We start from the raw sequence: 19,785 nt of genomic DNA on the forward strand, positions 1-19,785 counted from the left end.
GAGGTCAGCATGGGGAGGGGGTGACCTGGCCCCTCTGCTTTCCAGCACAGGACTTGGTGCCACGGGGGGTTCAAAGCAGTAGCAGGGGCTGGCCTGGCATGTCATCACTTTGGCACTTCTAAATTGCTTTTGAATATATTGGCAATTTGAACAGTGCCAGCTGCAGTGTTTTTATTAGATACTTCCTGGAATTTGAAATTAATTTGAAGGCTTAAGTTCTTAAAGTCAGGAGAGTCTCAATTTTCTCTGCCACTTTCATCGAATCAGACAAAATATTGGATCTAAATGTATCGTGACCCTCCCACCTTGGGTAAATGAACTTTAATGTTTAATTAATTTATTTAATTTAATTAATTAATTAATTAATTAAACTTTAATGTTTAAAGTTTAAATGAACTAAAACTTATTGTATGAAAATCTCAGGTGCATTGTAATTTACTGATGATCTTGGCAGAGCCTGGTTTTGGATAGTTTAATCTGAATTCTCGCGTATGTGGACCTCTGAAGGCCTACAGGTTTGCTTCCATGACTTCAGTAGAGCTCTGCACAGCAGAACAGGTGAAAAATGGGGGGAAAGGAGTGTGTTTCAGCTTCCAGTGAGCTGAACAGAAACAGAACTGACTCTCTGCTGTGGTGTTACTGACATCTGAGAGCATTCAGGTGGGCTCGGGGATTGATCTCTGTTCCCTTCAAGGCAGGGGTGAGCTTAAGGCAGGTACTCTTACAACTGGTTGTTGCTGCCTCTCATCCCGTGTCACCATGAAAATCAGAATATGCAGTCAAGATCAATGCAATATAGGAAGTTGCAGCTTGATTTATGCAAATATATTCGATTTTATGCAAATGCATAACTGACCTTTCTTTGGTCAAAGTACATTGGCAGGTACAGGCTTTTGAGCTCGAGTGCAGAAAAAATGAAAGGTGTCTGCACCGTGCGATGGAGATTTCTTCAGAGAGCAAATATCTCTGGTTACCTACAGCAGAGACTGTGACAGAACATTTTGCTAACGTTTCTTGAAGAGATCTCCTGAATCCTCACAGAGAAAAGCTGGATGGACTTTTCAACAGAAACTTATTTTTAGCAGAAATAAGTTCTTGCAGCTGAACTAAAAAGTATTTGAAAAGGATTAGTTTTTAAACAGAAAAAGGCAGCAGGGGAAAGACAAATCTGAAAAATGTTCAGTGATTTTTTTAGTTTGTATTTCAGGAAAAGGCTTTTTTCAGTAAGCTGGTTATTTACTGAAAGTCATCTTCAAAAATACATTTACTTCCAGTGTTGCTTGTAGCTTTCTTTAAAACACTTGCAATCTGCTCTCCCCGCCTCTAAATTTTCTATGAAAAAACAACAATATAGTTTTGGGTAAGCAGTAAACATGATTGAACTCAACAGCTGTTGGGAGTTCATACGAATGTTCAGAAACATTATTTTAGAGGAATCTGATGAATTCTTTCTTCTCTGCAGCAATGAGTTTTTCTAAGCCAATATACCCCTCTCCTGTGCATTAACTGATCCTGAATTTTACTACACGTTTTCTAAGTATTACTTGTGTATTAGCAGCACAGCTTCTCTGTTAGCCATAACAGGTTTCAGGCAGCTAAACCCCACGCATAGCTTTGAAAACATACCCTCACTAAGCACGCAGTCAGGAAACAAAAGAAAGCAACATGAAAAAAAGAGGGAGAGGGCTGCCTGTGCCCAGGGCTCTGGAGTACGATCTAGGCAGGGCTGATGCACCCTGGAATGGACAAATACACACCACGGGCCAGGAGAACAGCAGTGTGAAAACGGGAGACAAACCAGCATTTCAGCTGTCTTTTCTGTGCAGATGAAAGGCTGAGGGTGTTCTCATTGAGGCAGCTAATCAGGGATCTGTTGTTGTTTTCTCTTTAAACAAGAACTGAGCCACACTTAGCTCTAGATTATAACTGGCCCAACAGCAGAAAGGTGCCATCGGAGCTGGACTCGGAGCCCTGCCAGGATGGGCTCAATCCTCCATCAAGGTCAATCCCACACAGCGGGATGAGTCCATCCTCCATCACAGTAGTGGGGTGCTGGAGCTGGTTGCTCCTCGGCTTATGTTCCCCAAAGCTTGGTCAATGATACAAAGATTGTCTGAAAGCTGAACTCTGATTTAAATCACAGCTTGGCAATCCACAGGACATAAACTATAAACTATAGTAATGACCTGGAATGACAATACCAACATAGAAATGTTGTCAATCCTAAAAAGCAGAGGCAATCAAAAAATTAATCATGGTGGGCGCAGCTGAACTGGTTGATAGGAGGGGAACTGGACTCACTTCAGGACTAAGCTGGATATCCAGGACAAGAAACCCAGCAATTCTAATGTGCAACACTAGCTAGGAAGCAGACCCACTGAGATATTTAGGCATTTAACTCCTACCTGGCTGCCTAAGAGATCATTTTAGAACCTCAACACTTTTGTAGATCAATCTTGGTAACTCATGACAAAGAGATACTGCTAGTAAAATCGTAGGTGGCTTGGCTACGTGGTTGTCCTTGCGTTTCTGTAGGTTTCAGCTGTTCGGTTTGCAGATGCACTTCCAGCATGCCATGAGGTGCTGAGCGGGCAGCCCTCAAGCCCCGCTGCTGGCTCCAGCCTGGGCTGATCCCGTGCTAACGGCAAGGAGCAGCCTCGGGCACGAGCCGACCTTCCCGCTCTACGTTCAAACTCAACGCAGTGTGTTTTGCAAAGCTTCAAAGTGCCACTTAATGGGACTTTCATTTTCCTTCCAGCTGAAGGGAAAGTGTTGTTAAACTCCCAGGCTGGCAAGTTGGAGTTTACACAGATGGAACAGTTAGTGCAAACCGCAGAACAAATACCAGCGACCAACCAGTTTCACACTTCTAAAGAAAGAAAGAAAGGAATGGCAGCGGCAGGCCAAAGCAAACAGGCCTTGGAAAACTCGAACCCGCTGGCTGGAATTTTCAGCTGTTACTTTTCTTTTCACATTCAGGCTTTTTTGGAGATCTCTCGATTCAGCAAAGCAGCGAGGGCTTTTGCATTCATATGAAATGATTTAAAGCTCCGTGAGGAGTGCTGTGCTCAGTCCCAACAACCACAAAACATACATTGTTTGAAATTTTATAAACGTGGTTTTCACTGAGAGCCACACTTTTTTTTTTTTAAAAAAGAGTTCATTTTCTTTCCAGCAAATAATATGTTGTTGAATTTCCCACATATTGCCTAGCTGTGGCAGCGGGGTGTGTCACTTTGTACGCTTTTTGCTTTTTAAACCTGAGGACAACTCCTATGCCCCCAAAAGAGCCCTGACTCCTATGTCTTTCCCTGGGCTGTCATCTGTCCCTGCTCCCCTCCAGTGATGCTGCCCAGCTGAGGGGGGCTGGGTCCCCCCGGGGCTCATCCACCCTGCCCTGCAATCAATCAGAAAGGTCATTGCTGAGCGTTGCTGCCTGAAACCTCTGCACCACCCTGCACCACTGCCTCGGAGCAAAGGACCAGAGCAGGAATTAATCCAGGTCTCTCCCATGGCAATGGAAGCATAACCTCTGGGCCAACCCCAGAGGACTTTATTTTATTAAGACACAGGGGTCGTGCCTCCCTTCATTCAGCCAGCCTTTCATTCTCATCCTCCAGTAACAAAGAAATTGCTAAGGAATTAAAAAAGGCATCTCATGTGAATACACAAGGCAGAGCCACTAGAGAATCTCCACTTGGTGTCTGAGACCTGCTGGGTAAAACTGTTAGGGGTGGGTAAATCAGTTTAGATAAAATTATCTTCTTGTATTCCCAGAGACCTGCATTCAAATGCAAACCTCATTATGAAACTGAAACGCTTCATGCTGTGTAAACTGTGACTTGTACTAACAACACCGAGGCAAGTTCTGCTCCCACTGAAGCAGATGTTGGTTGGAGTAACTTCAGACTGCGCCGTCAGCGCGCGGGGTGTCTGCAGGGGCCTTCTCCTACTTGGGATTTACAGTTACGGAGCTGAAGCAGCATCTTGTTCTGAGCAGTTTCATTAACAGTACCTGTTTCTACCTGTTTTTACTTCCACGTACCAGAGGTTTGTGTTTTCCTCCTTGCTGTATTAGCAGCACCTTCCTACCCCTGCATGCGCAGCAAGACTATCCAGTACCTCAGGTATTGCTGAGATCAGATTTTACTAAATCAGTCCAGACTTCACGTGAAGTTATGCAAACCCAGCTTAATTTGGTGGAGAGACTTCACTGTTCATTCTGGCTGAGACATTAAATGATGCTGTTTGAGGTTGTAAAAATGAGTGGAATTAACTTACGTGATGAAGGAGGAGGCAACTTGACAGAGGGAGTTGAATAACAAACCAGTTATTCTAACCAAAACGGTCAAATCTTAAGCAACAGGGGGCTGTGGCCAAAAGCGATCACTGTACACTCAGCTAACGAGCGCGGGGACCAGCTGCAAGTTTAAGGCTAGGTCAGGTTATCTCTGTGTTAGGTGTGATCTGAGACAGCCATGCAGACAAACCCCTCCAATTCACCCCTGGTTTATCTTGCATGCTCCTGCTAATTGCTTTCCTTGCTACATCACTTTGTACTCACTCAGGGTGTAAATTCCACTTGCTCTGCATGCTTACTGACACAATAACAAGGGGCCTTCACTGGGACACCTTCCAGGAGGACAGAATGGCAGCAGAGCAGGTTGCCCAGGGAAGCTGTGCTAGCTCCATCATGAAGGTTTTAGAGACGAGGCTGGATAAAGCCCTCAGCAACCTGGTCTGACCCAGCAGACCCTCCTGAGGTCCTTTCAGACCTGAATTACCCTGCCATCCTAAGGTGGGCACCTGTGCTGTAGAACTGGGGAAGGTTTTCTGGGGACAACGAGCTTAAGGGACTTGCAGGTCCCCAGAATTAGTATAGCCTCTCCCACATGGCAAGAAAGAGTCCATGTCACATCTACCTCCCCTTGGGTGAGATGGTGCGTATTCAGAAATGGTATCAACAGCCACCCACAGAGCAATGCAACTGGGCTAAATCCTTCCTTGGTGAAACACTGGAGTGCTGGTGCACCATCAGAGAGGTTGTTGTGACTCAGTATCACTTAGAACGGGGTTTATTTCAGCTAATACATCTGTTTATACAATTATGCTAAACTGGACCCAGTGATTCCTGAATTTGCAGTATTTTTCCTTTATTTCAATGCCAAGTCTGTGCAAAGAAAAGAAGATAGTGTCTAAAAAAGGTGGTGGTGGGGAAGATTACAATCTCCCTCTTCGCTCTGCAGTTCCTGCTTACAGTGACTAGTCCCTCCCTTTCAAACAACCTTTGCTGACAGACCCCCGCGATGATACATGGCAGGATGCACTAGAGTACCATGGAAGCCAGTGCAACGTGACGCATTTACTGTACTACAACGTACTGTATCTCAGTGCTAATGACGTCTGGGTATTGCAATAACCTCCACAGGGAGCAACGCTGCAGCACCTGCTTCTTCTGGATAACTGTCTTCATCTCCTTGCTGCAATGGAGAGGAAAAAAAAAAAAAAAAGAAAAAAAAAAAAGAAAAAGACCTCAGAGAGGCTGCTGAAGTGGAATGTCACATTAGGGCATGCTTGTTACTGAGAAACCATTACAAGGTTGCCAAGTGTTCAAAAAGATGCTCCCAGGATTGCTAGTATTGGAAAATTTTATGTAGCATTTAATCATCCAAGGTTCAAATTATGTGCCATAGTATAAACAGAAAAAAACAAGAAAACCTTTCATTAAGTGATGTTTAGTAATCGTTACTCACATATTATTATATGATAACATACCATAATAGGGCTTGGAACATAGGTCCAGTGGTAGAAGCATCTCTGACATTGTGTGAAGCTAACGAGGCTTGAGGGTCAAATTCTGCCCTCAGTTAAATCAGCAACGTGTGCAATTGTGTTGGTGCAATCAAAAACTAGTACTAAAGGGCACTTCTCAGGAGTGTACCAGTTCCAAGAATGAGCAAAAGGCCTTGCCCTAGGTAGGATCATCTACTTTTTACCAACTATTTTTGATTTGACATGGGATTACTGTGTCCAGCAAAGCACATCACCACCCTAGTAACACACAGAAGGGAGATTCGGGTATCTTTTCCACGGGCTTTGCATTCCTCGCGGGGTGCGGTGGGAGGGGGTGTTTGCTGCTGTTACCCTTCCACAAGGTGAAATCATAGAATCGTTTAGGTTGGAAAAGTTCTTTCAGATAGATCAAATCCAGCTGTTAACCCAGCACTGCCAAGCCCACCACTAACCCATGTCCCCAAGTGCCACAGCTACACATCTTTTAACACCTCTGGGGACAGTGATTCCACCACCTCCTGGGCAGCCTGTGCCAGTGCTTGGTCATCCTTTCCATGAAGAAACTTCTCCCAATATCTGATCTAACCCTCCCCTGGCACAACTTGAGGCTGTGTCCTCTCATCCTGTTGCTTGTTACCTGGGAGCAGAGACCGACCCCCCTGCCCACAGCCCCTTTCAGGTGGTTGCAGGGAGCGATCAGGTCCCCCCCTGAGCCCCCTCCTCTCCAGGCTGAAACCGCCAGCTCCCCCAGCCGCCCCCCATTAGAGTGGTGCCCCAGCCCTTCCCCAGCCCCACTGCCCATCTCTGGACATGCTCCAGCCCCTCAACATTTTTCTTGTAGTGGGACCCAAAACTGAACTGTATTCGAGGTGCGACCTCACCAGTGCTGAGTACAAGTGTATCCAGGGAAGCTGCTGGGAGCTTCAGAGTGTGATCCCTGGGGATAATTTTCCTTCTGAATGTTTCCGGTGGGAATTTCTAACAAGTTAGCACAGCAGTTTATGAGATCACCCTCTGCTTTCTTACATGTGTTGCTAAGAAGCAAAATGAGTTAATACCCAGCTGAGATGAATACAAGACACGGGTATTTATGCCTTTCTTCAGGCTCTCTTCGAACTCAGGCAGGCATAATTATGTCACTCACAAACACTTTTCCAAAATTTTCCTCCTATAAAAGGAATACCTAATCTTATACCTATTAGAAGATGTATAAAATTATTTTTATTTTTCATGAAGATTTAGACTCTGGAGGAAGAAAGCGTTTGGGGGCAGCACTGATACACAAATTTACTATATTCTGTCCTATATGAAGTCCTGTTCATAATCAATATGAGACACTGTCAGGAGGATCTTCTGTTGCAAAATGGTGAACATATGTAGCAATACATATGTCTCCTTTGTAATTCAGTAAACATTATGATTTGTGGACAAACGGCCAGTGGTCAAAAGGTTAATGTTTACCCAGTCTGAAACTAATATCTGAAAGCCATTTATCTCTGCAATGATATTGCCTGTACACATAAAGATTCTGTGATTTCCTTTGAAAAAATCTAGACAAAATCTAGTCTTAATATAGCGGGCATATTCCTGAAACAATAGAATTGAAATTTCTCCTCAGCTCAGAATTTTTTCTTCGATCTCTCTTCTATTTATTGATTTTATTGTTTCCATAAATACAGGATTTAGGTTTTGCTCTCCATTTAAGATCAGCTACAGAAATATGACCATTCCTTTAGTTTTCTCAAGTATATAAAGTACTACTTGTAATTCTCTTTTTGTCTCAGCAGATGTGATAAAAGCCTTGAGAAATATCCCTGTGGTTGTCAGAATGAATGTGGAAAGTTACAAGTGCATTTTTTTCTGTATAGATGAAAGCCATTGACAAATGAAATAATTTGCCGAGGAAATGATCCCTATTTGCAGAATAGAGAAAGTTTGCTCTTAGGTGCGTACACTCAATTCATAGTAACTTTATCAAAGAGCGAGTGGAAATGCTCGTGTGGCTTGTATGTGTCCTTTGCAATTTCAATTGCTATTTGAGCGTCAGCTCCCACTGATAGGAAAGAACATTCTATTTGCCAGGTGAACAATCCTCCTCCTGGGCTGTGCACACAGGAGCGTGCACACCCAGTTTTAGTCAAACACCGGGTGAAGGTGAATTCAGCATTTATTCAGACTCTCCCATGGGGGACACTCCTGTGGAAATCTCGCTGTGGCAAACCATAGGTTGCAGTTTGGTATTGTGTCTCCTGCCAAAGAACTTGTACACAGGAAGGCTATTAGAGGACTGGTTTTAGCTGCAGTGATTCGTTCCCTCTTTCTCTATCGCTGAGCAAGTAACCTGCAACTGGAGTTAAATTGGAACCTGGTATTCCATCAGTATCCTAGCTAGCTAGAGAACCAGCCCAGGAGTGCCCTGGGCTTGGTGCAAACTTAAATTGTAACCACTGTGTGGTGAATATACACTCCAAGCAGCGACTACTGGCATTAAATTGGAGCTGATGCTGTGTATAGAGGTCATCTTGGGAACCAATGTTGTGTGTAGAGGGCATCTTTTACATCTCATGAACTTTAAGCTAGAAATAGAGCTGGTTGCTCTGATAACACTCTGCCTCACATTCTTGTCTCTATGCTGGCTCTGTATGTTCAGATTTACTGCAGACTGCTTCCTCATAAAAAACTCATCTAATGATGCAACACAGCATCATGCAAGGGATCCCAGGCTAAATCCAAATGAGCAGGTCCCGATGGAAGTTGTCACACCCACTTGGCTATCTGTGGTGCAGGACCTTTGTTCATCTCTGGCTCAGGTGTCTCTTCACCACCCTTCACGTTGTTAGGTAGGGACATGCTGGAAGGAATGAGCCCTCCCTGCCCTCCCAGTGACAACACGGGCAGCTCCTGCATGTCCCAGGGCCATGCCCCATGTCCCATTCAGCTGCTGGTCCACGTCTCTGGCTGAAGGGTCCGTGGAGGGCTGCCTGTCGTTAAACAGCTGCCACGTTTCATCCAAGCAGTGGCTGCATTTTAGTGGTGGCTGAAGTGCTTCCCCTGTCTACTTTGGAAAGCTCATTGGGATAATTTTGGATGACAGATATTATTACTATATTTAATTTTTGAAACTCCACTGGAAAAGTTAAGCACTTGAAGAAATCCCTACACTTACTACGTTCAGCTTTTTCCCTTGTAAGAAATGACTGGAGAGTTTGTGCTTTTAATTATTATCATTCTCCCTTGAAATTACAGGCAAAGTACTCAGTGACATTCGAAACATAAATTACTGGCCTGCAGCCTTGTGCTACTGTTTCTCTATCTCCCTGCCAGGGCTGCAAATCAATTTTCTGCATTTCTTTCAGATTTTCTGAAGAAAATTGTGGAAAATAGCTGTTGGCACATGGCATTTTTCCACAATGGTTAGAACTATTGAATGGGGCTGTAATAGGCTGCCTTGGAGAAGCCAGCCCCATTAAAATGCCAACCTCAGACAGATCAGAACACTCTCTCAATCTGAATTTCATATTTTTTCCACAGGAAGAGTAACGTAATTTTCCTTGGTTTTGCCTGCAGTTCTGTAGTTTTGTTAAAAAAACCCAACAAAACAAACAAACAAACAAATATATCCCCAAACAGAATTAACTGCCCCCTATTTTTCATTTCTTCTTGTTTATTCTCTTCTATTTTGCTTTTTTCCCCACCCTTTGTTTTGTTTTGCTTAAATTCCAGCCCCCTAACCTTGGGTGATTTCTGGAGGGTTTGGTTTTAGTTCTTGTTTCTTTACTCTGGTTTTGTCAGGGTTGTTCCTTTACAAAGTGACGTGGAAATTCACCTGTTTGTAGTCATGATTATTCAGCCAGTCCAATGCTTTTCCCTCAAAACTGTCTCTGATATGTGTTCAGGTGACACTGGCATACAGAGACATCACTTTCTGACTGGAAGCATCTTTAAACCTGTCCTGGCTTCCTCGGGAGTTAAACTTATGGGGCACTGGCTAACACTGAGAAATTTTACACCTTCAAATTTGGGTTATTTCTTTGGATTTAGAGTCAAAACCCACTAAGACCACTAAGAAAAAAAGGTGAGAAATGACAGGAGCTTTGCAGTCGGTAAAGCAGGCTTCCTGCATTCCCGGTGGATTGTGTAGGATGAGTTGCTGGGAGGGAAATAGAGCATGGCTCTGCACAAGTCGGCAGGTTGCACAAGAGCTGAGAGCCAAAAAAACCAGAACAGCAAATTCCTGGATTTCCAAGGAAGAATTCTTGCAAAAATTTTGCTGATCCCATTGGCTTGGTCAAATTGTGGAGCTGGTTAAAGAAAAAAAGGACAGTGTTATGAACCTACTTACAGATGAGCCGTTTTGCTCAATATGGCAAAAGCATAGAGAAACAAGGTGACATCTCAGCTGCTTCTTCCTAAAATCTGATTCTTCCTAAATCCATGGAGAGACTCAGCTTCTGGGGTTTTGATTATATGTTTCATTGCAAGGCGGTGAGGTAATGTCGTACATGATAAAGCAAGGGAACTGAGCTGGGGCTGAGAGTGGTGGAAGTTTGCTGGTTTCATCCAGGTCTGGGGACTTCAGATACATCGAGCCATAATTTTAGGAGCAAGTATTTGAGGTTGGAAGATCTTGCTGCTGGCTGGTCTGATGTTTGTTTTGCCAGGGCAGAAGGAACTGCTGCAACACCGTTGTAAAAGAATCGTTTCAAAAGGGAAAACTGAGTTAACCTATGGGTGTTTCAGCTAGTGCAGAGTAATGAATTGCTATCTTCATTAACAGAAAGAATGCCAAAGAGGCTAAATGAGTCAGAACAGGCAGAGACACAATCCTTTAATGAGTTGAACAGGAGCTGGTTTGTAATGTGAGGTTATTGATAATCCTGGGGTTTATATAACAGCATGATTCTAGGTCAGGGAGCAAAAAACACACACTCCTATACACACAGACTCACTCGCACGCTGTAAGAAGACACACTCTACTGAACAGATGGCTTCAGCCCAGGTTAAGCATAAGCACTCAGGAAAGATGACTTTTTTCAGCAGAGTAAGTCCTCCTGCTTGCTTTTGCACCTCAATGTGTAGGGCAGATGTTGATTATTTTTTTTCAGTGAACATTTTTGCAAAGGATCACCTGGGCTACCATGGCGCTGGATCAGTTAAAATCATCCCAAGAAACTCCATTTTTAGAGATATTTTTTCAGAAACACTGCAAACATCTCTTCCACAGCTTGAGAAACAGTCTCTCATTTTGCTGACTCCCTGCATTTGTACTGGAGAGTTTGACACCTGGTGTCAAGGAGCTGGATCTGGAAATGGGGGAACCAGGCGGGGTGAAATAACTGTTGCCTCTCGGCTCTTGTTTTTGCTCTGTCTTGCTGCTGGTGGATTAGTATTGCTAAGGAAGGCGGCTTACTTCCCCAGAAAGGTAATACTAATGTGCAAAATGGTTCTATCATCACAAAAAAAAGCTTGTTAATAGTAGAGCTAATTTCCCCTTTTGCTTGATAGTAGCCTTCCCCTTTTGCTGTTTAGTAGCAGTACGACACCATCAAAGGGCAAATGTGACTTCAGCCATGCCAGGGTGCCAGCACTAAGATGGTGCTGGTTGTGAGTCGGGATCTTCACCCGGTTTTGCTATCCTAACTTCAGTCGTTTTGCAGGCAGCAGTTTCTACAAGCTCTCCTGACTGCACAGATTGTCAGCGCTGCCCATGGCACACCTGCCAGTACTAGCTGATCTGCTCTTTATGGTTCTAGGAAAGTCAATTAATGATATTAAAGAAAATCTGAAATGTTCTGAGTTCACTAGTCAATTGTGGCTTAAGCAGCCTACCTTAAATTCCCTCCCGCAGCATTCACTGAGAATCCTTAAATTCCCAGGCTTAATTTTCCTGTGGATTCCATATGGACAAACCTGTTACTCAATAAAACAAAGGAAACTAAAAGATCATCTGGAAGAATGTCAAGAGTGACAGCTCCTGAGTCCATGAGTGACACTTTTAACCATATTTGTATGAAGTTGAAGGCATTTTCATCCTTTGAATTGTCTTGGGTTTTGTTTTTTTATTTGGGTTTTTTTTGGTTTTTTTGTTTTTTTTCTTAATGTGCACTGATTCAGGGTGAAGTTCTTTTCCCAGATAGCAAAAACCCCTCCAGATAAAGAGGGAGATGTTAACAGACATCAGCCTAACACCAAGTCTCAGACCTGTTGCTTTCTCATCACGGTTAGTATTTGGTGACTGCCATTAAAAGAGTACTGCTGGCCAAAGCTGCCCACATTTTCACAGACTTGCTGTCCCTGAGGTCTGGTACCTGCTTTGTGGAAACGGACGTTTTGGTTGCTGTTGTTCCCATTTAAGAAAGCCACAGCTGAGAAGCAGATGCTAGGAATATCAAAGGCTAGAACAGAATTCTGGCTTCTGTCATTACCACTCACAGGGGACACAAAGTGGAACGGAAGACAAACCCCACTGAAACAAGTACAGCTGACCCCTAGAGGGGTTTTGCAAGGGCGAGCGGTGATGTCTGAGCACGCTGCAGGTGTTGAATCGCTTGGAGAACAAGCACAAGTGTTAGCATGCACAGGTGTCAGTAGCTGGAGAACCACGGTGCCAACTTCAGCATGCACGAGCAAAGCCGGGGAGCTGGAGCGGGGCACGCAGAGGCTCTCGGCAGCGATATCCTGGATGAAGCAGGTTTGCAGCTTCTTGGTGTGCGCTGGGAACACGCTACCTGAAGCTCTGTGTGCGGTTTCATAGCTTCAGCCAAAGTCAGCTTCAGTGCAGGTGTAAAAAAGGGAGAGGGTGTTGCAATGGGAGGATTCTGCCCCCTTTCCTCGTACTCCTAATCAGTGGTGGTGGTAGTGCTGCGAAGCGGTTCCTAGAAAGCACAGGACTGAGCCAAAGATACAGCTGAACTGGTGTCCCGTTGCATTGGCAAGAACAGCGATTGCATGTCATCGAACTCCCAGCGTTCACAGCACTGAAAATAGCAGGAATTTTCCCTTCTTGAACAAAATGACATATTCCTCCCGCAGCGATAGAAAAGAAACAATGGGGAAAGAAGATCAGGTTTGCCAAGAGCAGTGCATCCCTTTAATTTCAGCGTTCTCCCTGACACATAAAAAAATGCTTAATTAATTACAGAAAGGAACTAGGAAGTGCTTCATAGTTTGGAAATAAAGTCAAAATATTTCTGAAAAAACATTTTTCCACCAGAAAGAACCAAACCTCTGTTTTGCTGAAAACAGAAATGAATCAATGGCAGTTATTTTGGACAGATTACTCAGTTAAAGCAGCAATAAAAGTGCCAGGAGATGTCTATATCAAACTCTAGAGGCCAGGAGTTTTTCTGATCTTCTCCCAGTAATTTGAACGGAGTATCTGGGTTCATTCTTAAGTGCCATGAAGAGTTCTGGTATGATGAGGGTTGGAAACATGGGCTTTTGAACAGGGAGAAAATAAATTACAGTTGGAGAAGAAGCTGTGGAAGGCCCCAAAGGCACTTTCCATGGAGTCCTGCAAGCTCGGAGACAGCCCTGCTGCCCCAATTTGAGTTTTCCTATTCCCTCTGCTGCGTGAATGCACTACTCACGTGTTTGCTGTGTCTCATTTAGTTGCACAAAAATGAGTGGGTGAAATAGTTTAGATGAAAGAGAGTGTGTGGCAAGAGATCAAGAAAATAATTGCTGCTGTGATCCACTGTTGGAGCTGAAAAATCTCAATTAAGGGAGAGGATGAGCAGGAAAAGATGTTGGGAGGAAAGAGATGTATATGTATGTGTATACAGACACACTCACAGACTCCTGTTCCTTCTTGTGTTTTCAAGGATTTCTCTTGACATTAGCCCAAGAAGTCCTTTGGCTGCAATCCTCTCCCCACCCTAGAGTTAGTTTTGTTTCTCAGAAACTTTAGAAATTGCCTTAGATCTTGCTTTACACAAAGGTTTTACAGCATCTTTCAGGATGATCATTTACATTTCAGCAGGGAGTGCAGTGAGTTGACCTAATATAAATCCATGGAGACTTCACAGCTGCAAGTATCCTACCTTATCTAAGCAGATACTTGAAGAGCAAGGGACCTTTTTCATTGAGGATGCTCTATGGACATGGTGTGGGTGAGGAAGAAACTCCCCTTGACTGAGATGGTTTCCTGTCTCCTTCCTGGGACATCTGGTGACCATGACTTTTCCTAAAACAAAATAGGCTGTTGGGGCGATAGCTGATGACAACTGTTGTTGTCTTGTAAGCATTAATGCTGCAAGATCTGATGGGGAGATGGAGGTGTGGGCATGCCCAGGGTACTTCTCTCAGGATGGGCGGTTTGATAGGGATGGAAAGCTACAGGCTTTCCTTTAAGTAAGAGTTTTGCGACCCAGCTTGGTAAAAACGTGAGGCTGGTGTGCTACAGATGAGGCTGTGAATTTGTGCACTGTAGGATCTTGCTTGCTATTAGTCAGGGTATATAACTGCTCCATGCAAAGTACGTAAGCTGTATTTAAACTGTTGGTTTATCCATTAATGCAATGGCATATAAATGTCTCACTCGCACAGGTTTGCTTGCCTTCTTGGCTGAGAATCGTCATTCGTTTTGCAGCAGAGATCACATGCACCCTTAAACTGTGCTTTTGAAGCATTGACACGGTGCAAATGTGTGTGTGTGTAAATTGGGGCATTACATCTCTTCCCCCTCTGCTTCTGCTTGGCAAATAAATACCCATTTCACTTGTTGCGTAGTGACACCTTCTGTGCATTCTCAGCGGCTGTAGCACCAGGCAGCCTGCCCGCTTCAGAGGTCAGGCACCAGCATGGGTGGCTTGCTGGGACCACAGCTTCCCCCAGACCTGGAGACAGCACCTGCACCCACACATGCTTCATGCAGAGTTAATGGTGGCATGCAAAGTGAATATTTTTGCAGGCAGGTGACATGAAGCAGTTTGTTTGCCCCATCATTGTCACACACAAAATGCACGGAGAGAATTTTTCATGCAAATAAATACCTGCACATTTTTCCCCTGCGCAGAGAAGCTGATCTTAGTGGGTATCGGAAGAGGGCTTTGATGTTTCATCACCACCTGCCAGAGTGTGCAAGCTCTGAGTGCCAGTCCTTCTGCTAAAGAGCCTCAAGGAAGCAGAGTGATGAAAAATAAATAAATAAATAGATGAAAATCCCAGCTGCAATTAAAAACACATTGTGAGTGCCTTCTATTTCTGAGCATGGAAAGCTCTCTGAACTCAAAACTGCAGAAGAAAAAAGCTTATTCCAGATTCTCAAAAAACTGTGTGTGTGAGTGTCCCCCAGTGCTGGTCTCAGCGTGAGCACTGCTTCTGCACCAACGCAGTCTCAAATGCATATATGTAAAAAATACAGGTTTAGGACGACTGTGGGGAATTGGTACCTGGAAAAACATTGCAAAAGCTGTAAGTCATGTCATTCATACTTGTTGCTGGTGGAAGTTTATTGCAATGCCTGCCTACCATGCCTTGTATTCATTACTTCTGTGTCATTAAAGGCTTCACTTCATGGCCACAGCAGTAATGGCAGAAAATGTCAAAGACACAACAGAAAACACGATGTTGCAAGCTCCCTAAGTAGGGTCAGGTTTGGGGTTTGGTTTTTTTTTTGTTTTTTGTTGGTGTTTTTTTTTTTTTTTTCTCCTGGGAAACTCCTGCCTGTACAAGGATATTGCATCTGGTGAGGCTGTGGTGATATACATGTGGGTGGTTCAAGGTGTGGAACGATGTCACTGTTCCAGTTAGAACATGCTGATCATGATGTCGTATCAAAGAAAACCGCTTGCAAAATGACTGTCAGATGAACCCTATGCAAGGGAACATAATGGTTTGTATGTATATGTGTCATTTGAATATCCCTGTGGCAGCCTGCATTCCCGTACCTGCCTGCAAGAAGCCAGGGAGGGGACGCTTGGATGATGATGCAGTCTCATTCCAGGACAACCCATGTGGAGAGAAAAAGCATCTTCTAGCCTCTGCCTGCACTGACAGCTGTCCCTGAGACTGCCAAGGAGGATCCCCAGTGCTAACTGCCTTCACACTGGACTCAATACCATGCAGCTGGTGCCAGAAGCACAGCCAAGACAGGAGCGACTCCTGCAAGTCTCGCTCCAGTTCATACCGGCACACGTTATTACTAACACCAGAGGAAACTGGATGCCTCTAATTTTTAGCACAGAGTGTTGTCATCTGAAAAGGACCTCCTCTGCTCTCCCTGTGGAATGGGCGGCTGGCAGGAGTGCTGGTGTGCGAGAACCTCCCTGCACAGTGAACGCGAGTGGAATGTTCACCTGTATCACATGCCACGTGTCGTAAATCTCCGCATGGTCTGTTAAGGCAGGACACAGGATGAGACCTCACCGTTTCTCTCTTGCCTGTCTGTGCTGGATAAGAGACCTGATGTTACTCTAAGCTGGCAGGTGCCCCGTATAGCTGCTAAGGCTCTGCCCGTGCAGCGGCGGGGACCGGCAGCGTTGATCTGCGGGCCAGCAGTGCCCGTGCAAGCCCCGGGGCGAAGGGTATGCGAGGAGAAGGGCTGTGTGCCATGCCAGAACCCAAAGCACGCCATCCTGGCTGGCAGTAGCCAGCTCATACAGGTTATCACACGTGCCAGGACAGTTCCTGCGCCTTTTGATACCCCTCTTAGAGGCTATCGCCTTTTCTGACCCATGGGCATCCCTGGGTGCTTCCCAAAGGAGCTGCTGACTGTGAACTGCTTTTCTTGGTTACTTTGAACAGATATTTCAGGACTAGGCCAAGGATCCAGAAAGGTTTACAAATTCCACATGGCTTTAGAGACCTGTTATAAAGTCTCACCCTTCATTTCCCATGAATATAGTCTGGCTGACTCCAGCTGAGGATCTGGCACTGCTAACTTCTTTTCAAAAAGTAACTGTAATCATGCAATATTACATGGGAAGAGGCAACAATTAGTAAACCATCACATCATTCCAATTGCCTTAGTAAGTCTAAACCTGTGAGGTGCTGACCAAATTTTTTCCCATTCACATCCATGGGAATGAGAAATCCCTTGCACCTCAAGCACTTCGCAGTGTCAGGACCTTCTAGCATTAGAACAAGGGGTATGGCTTTCTGCCTTTAAACTTTCCAAAAGAAGATGTGCTGTGCCACATATTTCCAATTACTAAAGAGGATTAAAAATCTGCGTCTGGGGTGTGAGTTGTGGAGTTCAAAGCAGGTCCAGGACTGAAATTTCTCTGACACTCAGAAGCATTTTGGCTTGATCTCATCAGACCTGAAATTCCATTACTTTACCCTCGCGTGCAAATAAGCACTGCAATAGTTTCAGTCACTGCTAACGCAGCTATTACTTGAATAAAATGGTTCATTTGTTTTAAAGACCTGAATCAACACTCAGTCCATATATTTTAAAAACAGAACAACCAAAGGACATGTTACATGGCATGAAATCTGCTTTTGGGAGGTCTCTGCTCTGGTGGTTTCTGAAGTCAGCAGAACTCTTTGGCTGAACTATGCCTGTATAAAGCACCCAGGCACCTCTCACTCTCCTCTGCCCCCCCCTCGTGCAGACAGCCCTGCCTGCTGCCCACTGCAGCAGCAGGTGACAAGATGAACCTGTGCACCCAAATGCCCATGGCATGGCTGGCAGGGCACTTAGACCAGGGGGAAATAACCACAGAAATATGAATGATGCTTTAAACCCCCCAATCCCTAATTCATATGTTTCCGTCATGTGACTATCATCTTCCTGGTGTGTGTGGTGGGGGTTAGCATGAAATCAGCAGGCTCAGAGCAGTTTTAACGAAGGTTCATCTGAGGTAAGGCAGTAAGCTAAAGGCCACATGTTGCTTTTATTGCAGTTTTCCCCCTTGCTTGCCATTCTGAGCCAACGGTTCCCTCAGAGCCCTTCGTGCCTACACACACACACTGGCTGCACAGACAACAGGCGTGCGAGGCTTCCCTGCTGAACGCATTTAATATTCTGTCTGTGCTGGCATGCTCTTGTCTTGCTTCATAAAACCTGTTGAAAGCCAGTCAATTCATTAATCTTTTGCCAAGAGACGTTAAATGCCAAACAGGGAAAGACGATAATGACTTGACGGTTCATAAGAAAGGGCCTGATCCTGCAAGGTGCTGGGAGTGGGAGCCAGCGGGAAGAGGAGGGTGCTTGGCATGCTGCAGGATTGATCCCTCGCACATTTGCTGCTCTCTCTGTGCCCCAGTTTAGTACACAGCTTCCAAAGTGAAGCCAGGAAGGCACGAGCATATGATGAAGCCACAACCGTGATGCTGTCCTTCAGGGAGGAGGTCTCCACAGCCTGCCTGCTCTGACACGTCCCCCTGGCAGAGCCTGCACCCGGGGGGTCAGCAGGACTGATGCTCCAAAGCACACAGAGGAGAAACGGGGACAGCTCGGTCTGTTGCCAACATGAAGCCGGCTCTTCTCTGCTCCCGCGGCTAACTGACAGATAAAGCCCTGGCAGCGCTAACTGCAACCCATGCGCAATGAGTAATCCTCTGCGCCGCCTGCTCCAGCTTTACACCACACGACCACCAACACCAGGACTGCGGGTGGTGCTGGGGGGCTGGCAAGCAGGCAGTGGTGCAGCCGAGCCTCCGCACCCCCACCGCAGCTTCGACGCCTTCTCTCTGCTCCACATCTGAGAGTTGCCCAGTGCTTTGGGCAGGCAGGAGGAAGCAATACTGCCAGCCTCGAGCAACTGGGTAGTGTGAGTCAGGCTGCAAAAAGGCAATGAGCTTTGCTGAAAGCTTGTAGGTTTAGAGGATAATAATTGTCGACGCCTTTTGATTTTAATTTTAGGTCTTGAGATTTTAGGGTGCAGATTTTTGAGCCTTTTTCAGCTGGAGGTTATAAACATGTAAAGAAACAAGGTGAAAAAGAGTTCCTTACATGGTTGCACGACTCAAGGAGCTGTAGCTTTACTAATGAAACTGCAGTTATCACAGGACTTGCATTAAGCTAATCGGAGTGGGTATTGCTGAGGCCAACCAGTTTCCGAAAGGTCCCACTGTTTCCAGGGCAGTTAGCAACACCAAAGTGATGCACTAAAAATCAAGTACACTCAGCCTCCTTGGTGTACAGGAGAAGCGGATCAATACTGAATTAGAGGTGGATAAACTGCATTTAACTATATTTAACAGTACCACTGATAGCACTTAAACTTATTAGGTATCAATTATCCCTCAGTTTCACAGTAGCTTGCCTCCATCTCCTATCTGCAACATTTGATTGCTCCAGCCAGACTCCGTGGCAGAGCTGGTGGTGCTCTGTCCCTCAGCTGATGAAATCAGAGTCTAATTTTGCAGAAACTTTTTTTCCTGAGTCATTCATGAGTCCTAAATGTCCCCAAATGAAGCCAATCTGGTGTGTACCATTTTTTCTGATGTAAAGTGCCCTTCCCAGCTTAGTACTTAGGCATCCTCTCCAGTCTGAAGGTAGAAGAAAAAACTTCATAGAAAAGCTGGCTTAGTGGTTTTCAGTTACCATGTACTGCTGATAGGCTTCACAAGGAAATTGCAGTTTTCTGCAATGGGGGATATGAAGAGAGATCCTGCACACTTTTGCAAAATGATTCCCTTGAACATACGTGGTATACAAGGCACCACATGGCCTGCATTTCTCGTTATATTAAGATTGCCAGACTCTTCACTGCAAACAAGAATGGCCTTTGCTGTTGTGTGGGTTTTTTGGTTTTTTTTTTTTTGCATATGCCTACACTGATTGAGTATTTTTAATTGGATGCACTTTCTCGCCTCACTGCAGGCAGTCCAGTTTAGCTAGCAAACACCCTCCGCTCTGTGCATCCCTCAGTCACAGAGGTTATCTGCAGGCAGAGCCTTGGAAGCTCATCGCTGCTCATGGTTTTCCGTAAAGCAGATCAATTCTGACGGTAGGAGAGGATAACCCCAATTTCAAAGAGTGCCTCGATACTAATGGGGCCACCCTCCAGGGTGTTGTCTTCGCTTCTTCCCACCTTTGGC

The 19,785-nt window shown here is 45.0% G+C and overlaps 1 long non-coding RNA gene across 4 annotated transcripts in view; it reads left to right on the forward strand.

Moving 5' to 3' along the window:
* The window catches only part of LOC114011717 (uncharacterized), a 59,634-nt gene that overhangs the window by 648 nt on the left and 39,201 nt on the right, over positions 1-19,785 (forward strand). The gene's annotated exons all lie outside the window — the stretch shown is intronic.

Source organism: Falco peregrinus, chromosome 9, assembly GCF_023634155.1.
Source record: "Falco peregrinus isolate bFalPer1 chromosome 9, bFalPer1.pri, whole genome shotgun sequence".
Classification (NCBI taxonomy): domain Eukaryota; kingdom Metazoa; phylum Chordata; class Aves; order Falconiformes; family Falconidae; genus Falco; species Falco peregrinus.